Genomic DNA, 13606 nt, shown 5'->3' with positions numbered 1-13606 from the left:
CCGGGAGGCTTCCAGAAACCCTAGGAATCCTTCCAAAACCATCCATACCATGGGAGGGGGGGGTCTAGAATTTCTTCTTTTGTTCAAATATTGAAAAATTACAGTTCACCCTTTGCACCTTTAATTAATTCTAATTAATCCCGAATTAATACTAGATTAATTCTGATTAATAATTAATTAATTCTTATTGATTTCATATTAATTTATTAACCATATAAATTAACAAATCAATCATTTAACTATTGATCTCATATTAATTTATTAATCACATAATACATTAACAAATCAATCTTCTATTTCCAATTAACATATTAGTCATATAATATATTAACAAACCATTTTCCTTTAATTTCCAATTAGTTTATTAATCATATAATAATCAAATAAATTATCCTTCTCTATCCTAATATCATTTCTAGCTATTCTAGTTATGAGGGCAACCCAAAAAGGTCTTTGATTCTAAATACAAGAATATACCAATTTAGTTATGATCTTAGACACCTTAATCCAACATATACGTCTAACCATATGCATACTTCTACACTTCCAAGACTCTCATTAGGATTCTTCCTTTCCCACAAACCCGTAAGCCACACAAGCCTCTACTAACACCAGATAAGGATTCTAGAACACATACTGCAATTAACACATATAAGGCATATGAGGCATCTATACAAGTCAAGCAACTCTACCATGAAATTCTTGAACAAACATGCATAGCAATCCATAACATAAATACATAATCTTATATATAGGTATATTGGGAATCACTTACTTCCTGAGCTTCGACTGAATGTACGCACCGCATCCTCCCTTTATTATAAAACCTTTTTAGAAAATCGTTTTCTTATAAAAGATTTTTATCAAACCTCAGTTTGAGTTCAGAAACACTATAAAGTATGCCCGCACCCCTCAAACCAATCCTCTGAAACCAACTTATAACGTCTCAAAACTTATAATTAACACCTTTTATTAAAATCAATAAGAGACATTCATTTGTTTGATATCATAATGTTATCAGAGTTTAATTTACAAACAACGAAAACTATAATCTTTGATGTATGTGTACAGTCCCACCAAGCTCTTCTCACGAATGACCTGCAAAACATTTAATCCATAATTGTAAGCATAAAGCTTAGTGAGTTCCCCAATATACCACATATTCCATTATATATATACAATGTATCCACACAAATTCCTCGACTCTAATGCTAAACAACCAAGTCTCCTATCCACATACATACATCATACATAACGGGCCCATCCCAAGAGTGTAATGGGCCCAACCCTACTCACGTAATAGGCCCCACCCATATACATAACAGGCCCAGGCCTAACTCACTTTCCAGGGGTCAAATGTGGTATTTCTTACAATACATAAAGTTATATGTGGTTAGAGATCAGATAGATAGTCGAACAGGCGGTCTACCTAAAAGCAATAAATCAGACAAGAACCATGCAATCTGGCAACTAATAATATCATATCATACCAAGAGTTCTCAGGTTATCCAATTTCACCACCTATAACCAATACAAGCATTTCCCTAACCAACCATGACAACTAATAATATCATATAATTCACATGCAAGACCCTACTAGTCTAGTGTACAATGACACAGAGTTTCCTAAACTACACATGCATAACAAGAAGTGATCCTAGTCAACTAGCATAATCGTACTCTAACAATACCACTACCTAACTAATAATGTATATACAGTGGGTGTAACGCCCTGGTCCTAATCGTTTCCTAGGCGGGGTGGTGACCCGAATACCAAGTATCATCATGCTTAGGGCCTTTGAGGAAAAGATATTTCGACCCATTTGGGTGTGGGTAATGTAATTTGGATGATCCTGGTGTTCGGTTTATATTTTGGAGACAAGGGGTAATTCGGTAAAGTGTCAGTTCGGGCTTTTATGGAAATTGAATTTTTTTTTTGGGAAGTTTTAAGGAAAGTATGAGTTCATATAAGTGTGGAGCTTCTCGCTCCCTTTTCGTAGATATAAGGATCGTCGGAAACGGACTTATAACAAAGAAGTAATGGTCTTCAGAAGTTTGATGATTTTAGGGCTTAACTCGGTATGTGGGGCGTACACAAGTGTACGCATGGTGTACTAGTGAGAAAGCCAGTATGTAACGACCCAAAAATTGAGGGTAAAAATATCATTTTTATTATAATCAAAACACATATATCTTTAAATCCAAGTATTCCAAAACATTGCTAATTAAAAACATTTATCAGAGTTCATCCCAAAATCACATAATGCGGTAAACACGGGTGTGTGTTGCGATCAATCTGAGCCCTTCCTTTCCAAAACAAAGATACCTGAAACCATAAACAAAACTATAGGCACGAAGCTTAGTGAGTTCCTCAGAGCATACCACACATAGTCCACACAATCACAAAATCCATATTGGCTATAAAAGCTACGTAAACCATATAAGCCATGCATACAACATATAGGGATGCCGTGGGCTCGTCCCCAGGGTCTTACTCCAGGATGCCATGGGCTCCCCAAATGGTCTTACACCTAAATGATATGGGCTCTCCCATGGTCTTTAATAGGAAAGCCATGGGCTCTCCATATGGTCTTACATCCGGGTGCCATGGGCTCTCCCATGGTCTTGAATAGGAAAGCCATGGGCTCTCCACATGGTCTTACATCCAGGTGCCATGGGATCCCCCATGGTCTTCCATGCAGGTATCACAAAGACAACTAGCATACCACATACTACATAGTCAGCTAGCATACCACATAATCACTAGAATACCACCTATACATGTATACCGGACATATCAGTAGCGATTCTACAATAAACACTACAACATAATAGGAAAGCCATGGGCTCTCCACATGGTCTTACATCCAGGTGCCATGGGATCTCCCATGGTCTTTCATACAAGCATACCACATATACCACTAGCATATTTCCTAGCACATAACCAGCCAACATGCCACATAATACAACTTCAGCTATTGTACCACATATCATAAAATGGGCCGGCCTTGGTGCCTTAGACCTATTGGTATGGTGAGGAGACTCACCTAGAATGCAGAAGCTTCCTGAATGAAATCCTTAGCTGTTGCCCTGTCCACTTCTGGAGCTATCAATACCGATCAATATACCTAATTAGCAATTGGGTCCCATACAATTATCCTTAATCCATGCATGGGGTAAAATGACCATTCTACCCCTGACCCAGTATGATCCAAAACTAAGGCCCAAACCCAAAACAATACCCAACACTATAATGCCCATAAATCCATAAATGGCCCAATTTTCCAAATTGGGCCCAAACCTCTACATGGGTCTTGCCATGAGGCCCAAATCCTTCTTTTCAGTCCAACACACTTAGCATCCCGATGGTCCAATAATAATCCAAACACTTAAGCCCAAAATGCTAAAAACACTCGTGGCCCAAACAATGGCCAAGTTTCCAAATTGGGCCCAAATCCTTCCGGGGCCTTTTCTAACATCACTAACAGCCCACAAGATGATGGCCCAACGGGCCCAAAATAAACAAGCCCAACAGCTGGCCCATATTGAAGCCCAATGTGTGAAACCTATTCTGACTGAGTACGCAGGGCGTACTCAGTTGTACACAACGCGTACTAGGTTCCTGACTTGTACGCTACGCGTACCAGCTTGTACGCCCAACGTACTCCTCGGTTAAGTCCTTTTTTCTATTAAGCACTTAATGCTTCAAACCAAGGGACCAAGTTACAAATCTGAGCTCTACTTAACGTCTTAATCCATAAAGTCACTGACTTGGTGACTTTATATGACCCACATGAACCCAAACTCAAAGTATAGCAATCTAATTCCATGAAAATGACCATAACTCTTGCATGAACCCATTAAGACCTCCAAGATGGCAACTTTCTGCCTTAGGGACTCAGTTAGCACCAAGGGTGGCAACCCTAAGCCTAAAAACAGATTTGGAACCATAGAGCTTCATCCTTCGGACCAAAATGAACTAAAACTCACAAATGAGAGATCTAAGATATCAATGGTCAAGTTCAGAGCTTTATACCTTCATCAAGATGACAATGAGTCACAAAATCTTGATCCATAAGCTTCTCCTTAATCCCCATCTTTGCATCAAACTCCACCTTCTTGAAAAGGGCCAAACACTCCAAAAATGGACTCCATAAGCTCAAAATGCCACCATGAATGATTAAGAACGATTTCCAGGGTTTTAGAGGGTGGAGGTTGAAGATATTAGGGTTAGGTTATGAGATAAGGAGCTTAAATAGGGTCCAAGACCCTAAAATAGGGTTCTGATCTGGCTGGTGTACGCCCAATGTACATATGGTACGCCCAGCGTACTTCGGGGAACATTCACGCCCATCCTGGTCAATACGCCCAACGTACTCCAAGGTACACCCCGTGTACTACCTTCTTCACTAGTACACCCCGCGTACGCTTTGTGTACGCCCCGTGTACTCGGCTAAGCCTGAAAACCGCGAAACTTCCGAAGGCCATAACTTCTTCGTTATAAGCCCGATTCCGACGATCCTTATATCAACAGAAAGGTAACGAGAAGCCCTACACTTCTATCAACTAATACCTTTTTTAAGACCTTCCACAAAATCCCAACTGACACTTTACCGAAATACCCCTAGGCTCCAAAACACGAACCGAACATCCGGATTACTTCTAATACATCACCCGCACCCAAATGGGCCTAGATCCTACCTTTTAAAAAGCCCTAATCCTTATGATGACCGATCTTCGGGCCACAGCCTCACACTAGGAATCGATTCGGAACAGGATGTTACAACTCTCCCCCACTTGAATTAGATTTCATCCTCGAAATCCGTCCTTCCTTCCCAACACATCCAAAAATCTGGTCCATACCTCCACAATCCGGAATAAATACAGCCTCCACAAGGCAACCGATACCAACCCTAAAAGGACTTACCAACCTAAAAATGAATGAACCTGAAACCCTCTAGAACAAAACCACCTCTGTCCTTCCGAAATTCGAAACTTCAAATTGACCTAGCTTCCCGACAACTGCCCACACGAACCTTCATTGAATTTATTCCATAAGAAAACATCCTAAACAGAATACTTTTCACCCGTAATACCTTGAGTCTTCCAAAAGAACAAAATCACCGGTCAACTGCGACTATCGAATAAGAAGCAACTCCACACACGAATCCTAGTCGCTAAACTCACTTCGACTCTTCCTGCTACCACCTGCTGTTTCTCAGACGTAGCCGAGACCTCCCTGGTCCCAACTTGTCTGCCAACTACCTGAAACCCCGGACACCTCACCGATTGCTAAGCCAAAAGACACACACACAGCAGTCCCACGCATTTCCCGAAAAGAAAACCGACAGGCCGGACTTGCTTCCACTCCTTGCCATCAAACTTCTGCTAACAGAATGAACACTACATGACCCACTGCCGACTCACCTCCTACCTGGTCTTCAACAACCAATCTTCTCCTCACTCTAGACATGCTATGGCTCTTTCATGGATAAAACCAACCCTAGACACATCACAATAACTCAAACTGCCATCAACTAAACCCATCCATTACCCTTGAATCTGGCGATTGGTGCCCTCGGCGTGTAAATATCTCAATCTGTATTCAGCTGGAACGAAAAATCATGTACTAAACATGCGCGATACCCGAATCGACATCTTACCCAAAACCGATTCGATACTCACTCATGTCCCAACATCATCGAATCTGCACCTTCATCTCACACCACATCCTCCTGATTACCAACCCCTTTACCTAACCGATGGGTTGGTATACCCAATCTATCTTCGAGACTTCTAATCTCGAACCTGGTTCAACCACCAAGTTTCCAAGAGTCAACCACCATGCTACCCTGCCTGAACCCCTCTGCATCATACACTGGTTACCCGTATGTCCTGCAACTCAAGATCCAACCCTTGACTCAACAGTCTCTATCAGTTCCAACCTGAGTTTCCATAATCACCCAAGCTCGCCCACGGATACCGAAGATCCTCAATCCCAAAATAGAGAATAATTCCCTGACGACCCTGGCCGGCGTGCCCAAAGCACGAGCTGATCCCCCTTCCATGCTTGTGACCATCCCATAAATAGTCTACTTCATACCGACGAATACTACGATCCTATCGCAGCCTAACACTACTTCCCTCCAATCATGCTTACCACCCATGGCATTTCCATACTCCACTATCACATCGTCGCACCTCTCGAGCCGAATCGTATATCCCATCAGGAGTTTGGGTCGCACCTATGGATTCCCACTGCTCACTATGCATAATCAAGGCGATGCCAACCGGCGATTGGGAGTTTCCTGAACTCCCACCAACACAACCTAGGCCTAAATAGCCACTTGTTTCTCCCCCACTTGGACTCGACGATGCTCTTTCACCTCTTATGCCTTATGTATCTCCGATCCATTTTCATCAATATGCATGACCCGCCCAAATCCTGTGCCGACAACGTAAGCGCCCCATAGTTATCCCAACACAATGATCACTCAACTTTGGAAATCCTGAAGAATACTCTTGTATTCTTAACCAATCGGATGATCTAATCACCCCCCTAAGGCGCCCTTTCACCAAAGAAGTCCGAAGGCAAATACAAATTTACCACCATCTTACCACTGACTATGGATCAGTAAATGCTACGGGCTACCCCACAGTCTCACAACACTCTCGCCTCATCGCAACGGTCTAAAACCTCACCGACAATCTATCAGATCGGATACACCCTAAATCGAGCACCCACTCATAATGTCACCTGCTGACACGATAAATCCTGCTACGCTTGTAGTGACCCATAGTCCTGGAGCGATAACTCCATCGTACGGTTTCCCGCTCGTGCTGCACTGTATCCGGCCCTGCTAGCCTCTCGAAAGTAGATCTGAAATCTTGGGTCTCTTCCCGGGACCCTCCAATATATGCACCTGATCTAGTCCCCTCTTCCCAATGTGCTCCAAATCATTCCCCCGCTCTCGAGCTCTATAAATCATATCATTCAGGGTCTCACACCCTGATACATTCACCAGGTCAATCGTTCACAGCCGAACTACAGTAGCTGAAGCAACCTCTACCCTAACCGGGCTACAAACTACTCCCAAGACATAGTCTCCAATCCCAAAAGTGTAATAGATCGCTCAACCAATCCTTGCCGCCTGATACAAGAGATCCAAGGCGAACTCAAAAATCCTGGCAGTCCCTCCACTAACTGGCTCACCACCGAAGCCGGGAACAAACCCTGGTCCTTCCTTATGTGTGCTCACCCTCGTCTAGCAAAGCAGTTATCCCCACTATCAGAGCATAACCAAGAACACTCATTCCCATAAGCTTCTTAGACTCTCCAAGACTCTCACCGATTCGAGTATGGATCCTGTGCTTTCAGTAGTACGGGCCCAATACTACCTTCCACACCTATCCATACTTTCCTCAACAATCCTCCCGAATCCTCTAAGTTACTTCTTCAGACCATTATGCTAGTACTCATTGAACCATACTACCAACCCACTGCAGCATATCCTAGGCTTTCCTAGGTTCCCAACCTCACCCTGCCCTCAACTGCTGAAGTACTCCCATTAATTTCAACTAGCTACCTCATGAATATTGCCACATGCAACAGAGATAAGATAATCCTTCGAGTAAAAGTCTCAACCCTAGAACGGTTGGACTCAGACGAGAGCTGCGCAATAGGGTCAAGTCCATCAGTCTGAGATTATCCAGACTGTGCTACATGTTACTTAGCATATTCACTTAGTAGCTAACTCACATTACTAAGAGTCCTACAAAGCACAAAGCAAGCAGCATTCGGACAACGGAAAACTAACCAACATACTCCAATCAAGCAATTCTATCCACACATATAATTCACACTCAGGTAACTCCTGTCACTAATTTCATCCTAGGCTTACCTTAGGGCAATCTCCGACCCATGAACTATCATAAAACATTCGGCCCACATACCACAGCTCGTGTTGTCCACATCCATCCATCCTCGCTGCCGGCTGCCTTATGCATGGAATTATACACATAACAGGATCTAATAGACTGTCGAATAATAGACTCTACCCTAGGACCACAGGAAATAAGGCCAAATCATCTATTATATGGCTATAAGATCCTAACCGTATACAATATTCAAAACATACACTTAGCTGTTACCAATACCAATAATCGTTCTCATTCTAGCATTGCATCCAGTATCTCCAAGGCTACAAGCATCACATATCAGACCAATCTGTTGCTGACTACACATAACTAGCATGCAAGTCTACCATCTCATACAACATATAAAGGCATCTCTCCTAGCCCTACCTAGCATGCGATTCACAGATCCATAAATCAGGTCATAACAGATAACATATATGGGTATTCTGGGAAACTTTCTCGATCTTGCCTGATTGCATGCACCACACCCTTTCTTTTCTTAGAAAACTTTTCCTTGAAAACATTTTTCTTTTAAAAACTTTACAAATCCTCAGTTTGGGTTCAGACACACCCGAAAATATGTCTGAATCCCTCAATACAAGGCTCTGATACCAACTTGTAACGACCCAAAAATCGAGGGTAAAAATTTCATTTTTATTATAGTCAAAACACAGATATCTTTAAATCCAAGTATTCCAAAACATTGCTAATTAAAAACATTTATCAGAGTTCATCCCAAAATCACATAATGCAGAAAACACGGGTGTGTGTGTGTACTGCAATCAAGCTGAGCCCTTCCTTTCCAAAACAATTATACATGAAACCATAAACAAAACTGTAAGCACGAAGCTTAGTGAGTTCCCCAGAGCATACCCCACATAGTCCACAGAATCACATAATCCATATTGGCTATAAAAGCTACGTAAACCATATAAGCAATGCATACAACATATAGGGATGTCGTGGGCTCGTCCCCAGGGTCTTACTCCAGGATGTCATGGGCTCCCCACATGGTCTTACACCTAAGTGCCATGGGCTATCCCATGGTCTTTAATAGGTAAGCCATGGGCTCTCCACATGGTCTTACATCCGGGTGTCATGGGCTCTCCCATGGTATTTAATAGGAAAGCCATGGGCTCTCCACATGGTCTTAAATCCATGTGCCATGGGCTCCCCCATGGTCTTCCATGGAAGTATCACAAAGACAATTAGCATACCACATACCACATAGTCAACTAGCATACCACATAATCACTAGCATACCACCTATACATGCATACCAGACATATCAGTAGTGTTGAAACATAAAAGTGACCCTCTTAAACTTAAAAGAGATCCGAAGCTACCTTTCAAGAACCGCAGTCAAATTTCAACACCGCAATCAAGATCAACAACCACAATCATCAACTCGTAGTCTCAGTCTTTTATCTGTTATTCTATAAGTACTTCCTGTTATCCAGTGTGCCCTGCGTGGCAATTCTTTAACAGATTAGACTGTATGTAATCTTCAAGACTCTATAAATAGAGTTCTCTCTTTCTCAATGATATACTTCTCTTACGCATCTGAATCTTATCTCTCATCTTACTTTCTTCTTACTTATCACTTAAATAGAATCGTAATTGTTTGAAATCTCTCTTCGGAGCAAGTCTTTCTAGACTTAATCACTAAGTTTGATCTCACTTACTAACTTGGTCTGATTGCATTCCTTGTTATGAATCAACTTAAGTGTATACTTGATATAATACTTGCTGTCTTTTATATTTCCTTATATTTCCGCATCTAACTCTATAACTTTCTAACTCTAACTTATTATTATTGTTGAGCTTTAATGATCCTTTGAGTAAAACATTATTCCGCATTATCACTTGTTCTAATGTTTGTTCAAGTGTGACTCAAGTTTTTCTCTCAACAATTGGTATCAGAGCCAAAGTGGTTGCTTTTTGAAGCAAAAACTCTGATTTTCAAAAGGCCTTCTATACCACTGAAGCTCACTTCTTAAAAAAAACAAAAAATTATTTTCAAAACAAGGAAATATGGCACAAGTATTATGTCTCAATGTTTCCAACAGTGTTGGTGGTTCTAATAGAGCCCCAATATTGGTGGCAAACGAATATCATCACTGGTCTCAGAGAATGGAAATATACTTAAGGAGACTTGGTAGAGATGTTTGGCGATCTGTAGAAGAAGGGCCACATGTCCCGGTTCTTACACCAGTTCAAACCGACGGCGCCACAGCCAGACTAGGTGGAGGTCAACCAGCCCTGAATCGTCCCACCAAAGACGATCTCGATAAAATGGAAAATGATGTTGTTGCCTTTTATGAGATTTCTTGTGGAGTTGCTCCTGACAACTTCGACATTATCATAAATTGCAAATCAGCAAAAGAGATCTGGGATGTTCTCAAAAACTTATATGAGGGTTCAGAACAAGCTCAAGATTAGAAGCTCACCACCGCACTCAATGAGTTCAACAATTTCAAAGCTCATACTGGCGAAAGTTTGGAAGACTCCTTCAAAAGGTTCAACCTAATTGTCACTAAGTTATCTAATGTTGGCACGGTCCGAAGCAACGATGAGACAAATCTTCAGTTTCTCAATGGTTTGGGAAGACACTGGACGACTGCTAAGATGATAGTTCAAGAAGATAGAAAGATCCACTCTTTATCTTTGTACAAGCTCTACGGGGAACTGCAAGCACAAGAATCCACTGTACTCAAAGATTGTGCTGACTTCGGAGGACCACTTGCTCTTATAGCACAAGCTCCACATACTCAATCTTACTCTCCCTCGTATGACAATCCTCCGCAGTCATACGAAGCTGACTCAGAGTATGATGATGAAGAAGAATTTCAGAATGTTATTGCTCTTGTTAGCCAACAGTTCAACCGGCTACCACCTCCTTCTTTTCGTAAAAATCAGCAGCTCAACAAACATCCATTCAACCGCAACTTCAACCCTCAGAATAATCACCCTCGATATTCCAAAAATTCTCACCCATCACCGCAACCTCAGACCACTCAACCCAAGGAGGCACCGAAGCCCATCAATCCAACTGACTCCGGTACCTCTTCAGAAGATAAATGTGATGTTGTAATCTGTCACAAGTGCAACAAGGAGAATCACTTTGCAAAAGACTGCAGGAAATCATAAATAAATCATAAAATCTGAACCGGATGCGAACACAAAATCATCCTGTGGTAGAGTCCGAATAATAAATAATATGAATCGGAAAACATCGAGCAATGCCAAAAATTTGATCCGTAAAGACCAAAAATAAGTGCCACATCGCATCACTAAATAAATCATCGTCTTCAGAAGTCTTCAAAAATCCAAACTCAAACAATCATAAGAACCAAATCCGGATGATATTCTCTCCCTATTTTTGATAACCAATGACCGGATATCAAAAATCAACAAATCATCAGATGGAGAGTGTCGGATACCAAGAGCTAAGAGAGCTCTCCCTAGATGTATGAAGGGTCTCGATAAGACACGAGAAATCAAGTAAAGAAGATACTCTGCGGTCATGAGAAGGTGGGTGATATAGTTGCTAAAGCTGCATGAACAAATACCAAAGTACGAAGAATCATTGCATGAAGAAATATCTCTGTTGTGCCGAAAATATCCAAACTGCGGTGCCGGAACTCTCGTAGTGGTCTTCAATAGAGAATAAAGTCCACATGCTCAAGATACATGATTCGTCAACCAAAGATTAAGAGCGCCAAGTCATAATATCCCATAAAGTGAAGAATGCGAAACAACTTTGTTGATCAATCGTCGTTGCGGTGCAAGCATCACAAATAATAATATGAAGTCCGACTGCGGTATGGAGTACTCTTCCGAAATAAGCGGCATGAAATGAACCAATGTGACAATCCAATGTTCGGTTGTGGCAAAAATTGATGTTAAATAAAATAATTGGTTTTAATAAAAAAATTGGTTATAATAAAAAAGGCTAAATAAAAAATTGGTGTTAAAAAAAAGCTGAATAATAAATAATTGGTGTTAAATAAAAATAATTGAAAAAAAAATTAATTAAAAAAATAATAATAAAAAAAATTGGTTGAAATAAAAAGAATGGAGTTAAAAAAAATAAGAGGGTTTTTTTTAAAAAAAAAGGAAGGAAAAAGGAGGAAGGAGGGAATAAGGAGGGGGGGAGGAGGAAGAAGGAAGAAGGAAGAAGAGAGGGGAGGAGGGGAAGGATGGAAGAAGAAGAGAGGAAGGAGGAGGAGTTAAGGAGGGAGGGGCAAGGCTGAGAGGAGACTACGGGTCTAGGGTGGTTGCGGATAAGAGGGTGGTTGCGGTGGGAGGTGGTTTGGGTACCGAAGTCAATGTGATGCGGGTCGGACAATGTAGCTGCGGGTGATGCGAAACGGAGGAATGAGGGTGCGGATGGAGCAGACAGGCGCGACTGCGGTCCTAGACTTCAGTCAGCTCGTTGCGGTCCGAACCGAGACATCAGAGGCTGCGGTCCGAGAAGCTGTCCGAAGGCAAGAGGAAGGAAGCGACTTCGGTCAGCGGGGAAGGGTAGGTTGCGGGCTCTAAGCTACTGACCGAGACTGCGGATAGGGGCCTGAGAGGACTTCAGATCAAGGCTAAGAAGGGCTGCGGAGAGGCTTCTTAGGAGGCTCCGGTAGGCAGTTTTTGGCTGCGGATCGAGGCTCCGAGAAGGGCTGAACAGATGACGAAAAATGCTATTTTTTCATGAAAAATGATACTGCAAAGGCCATTTATTCATATTTTATTGAGGGAATCTTTTATAAAGCATTTTAAGTCAAAAAGTGGTCTTGGGGAGGCAAAGATGAGGAGTGTACAGGGGGTTTTTAGGGACAAAAGATGATGGGATTTGTCATAGTCACATGGTCTTTGCTTGGGAAGGCAAAAGTGAGTGGAGTACTCTTTACCCAAAAGAGCAAAAAAGGACAAAGTGTTTTATGCAAACACATATTACGTCCAAAACCTCTTCAAATCAAAGATTCATAGCACTAAAATTATGAAGAACAAGAACTTCATACCTTTGAGAATAATAGTTGTTGGGTAAAAGAAAATCTTCAATAAAGAGATGCTTTTCTCCACTTTCTTCAAGAAAATAAGCCCATTATTTTGTGTCTTCTCATCCAAGAATACAAGAACTCCTTGGAACAATTTCTTCAACAATTTGAGACCACAAAAATAATTTCTTCTCCCATTTTTCTTCATTTCTTCAACAGAAAAATACTAAGAACTCCAAGAACAAAAATTTCCATCAGTAGATTTGTGTGAGCAGCAGCAACATAATTATTTTACTAAGTAAGAATCACCCAGAAAAATAGAAAACTCATCAGAAATTTCCGGTTTGAACCCGAAAATTCTTGCAAAAACACGAAAAACTTCAAGATAATCACCGAACGGGAGTCGTTCCCTTGAACTAGTCGATTAAACTTCAAGGTACGGCTCTGATACCAATTGTAGGAACCCAATTTTATACGAACGGTGGATGCGGAAGAAAAGTATCTCGAGATTTATCGTGTATCAAAATATATAAAAATATGAAGAACATGATGAGTATTCTTAGAAGATGAGAAAGAAAGAGAGATGAAATATATTTCCATGAAGAACATTGGTCGGAGAGAGAAACTCTTCCTGGATGGGAGAAATCCCACCACTTTCTCTCTCTAGAATTACATTTTAGAAAAGGTGCATAATAAGA

The sequence above is a fragment of the Lactuca virosa genome, chromosome 1 (genome assembly GCF_052849685.1).
Source record: "Lactuca virosa cultivar CGN04683 chromosome 1, Lactuca_virosa_CGN04683_v6, whole genome shotgun sequence".
In the NCBI taxonomy this organism is placed as follows: domain Eukaryota; kingdom Viridiplantae; phylum Streptophyta; class Magnoliopsida; order Asterales; family Asteraceae; genus Lactuca; species Lactuca virosa.
Note: the sequence above shows the minus strand (reverse complement) of the source record.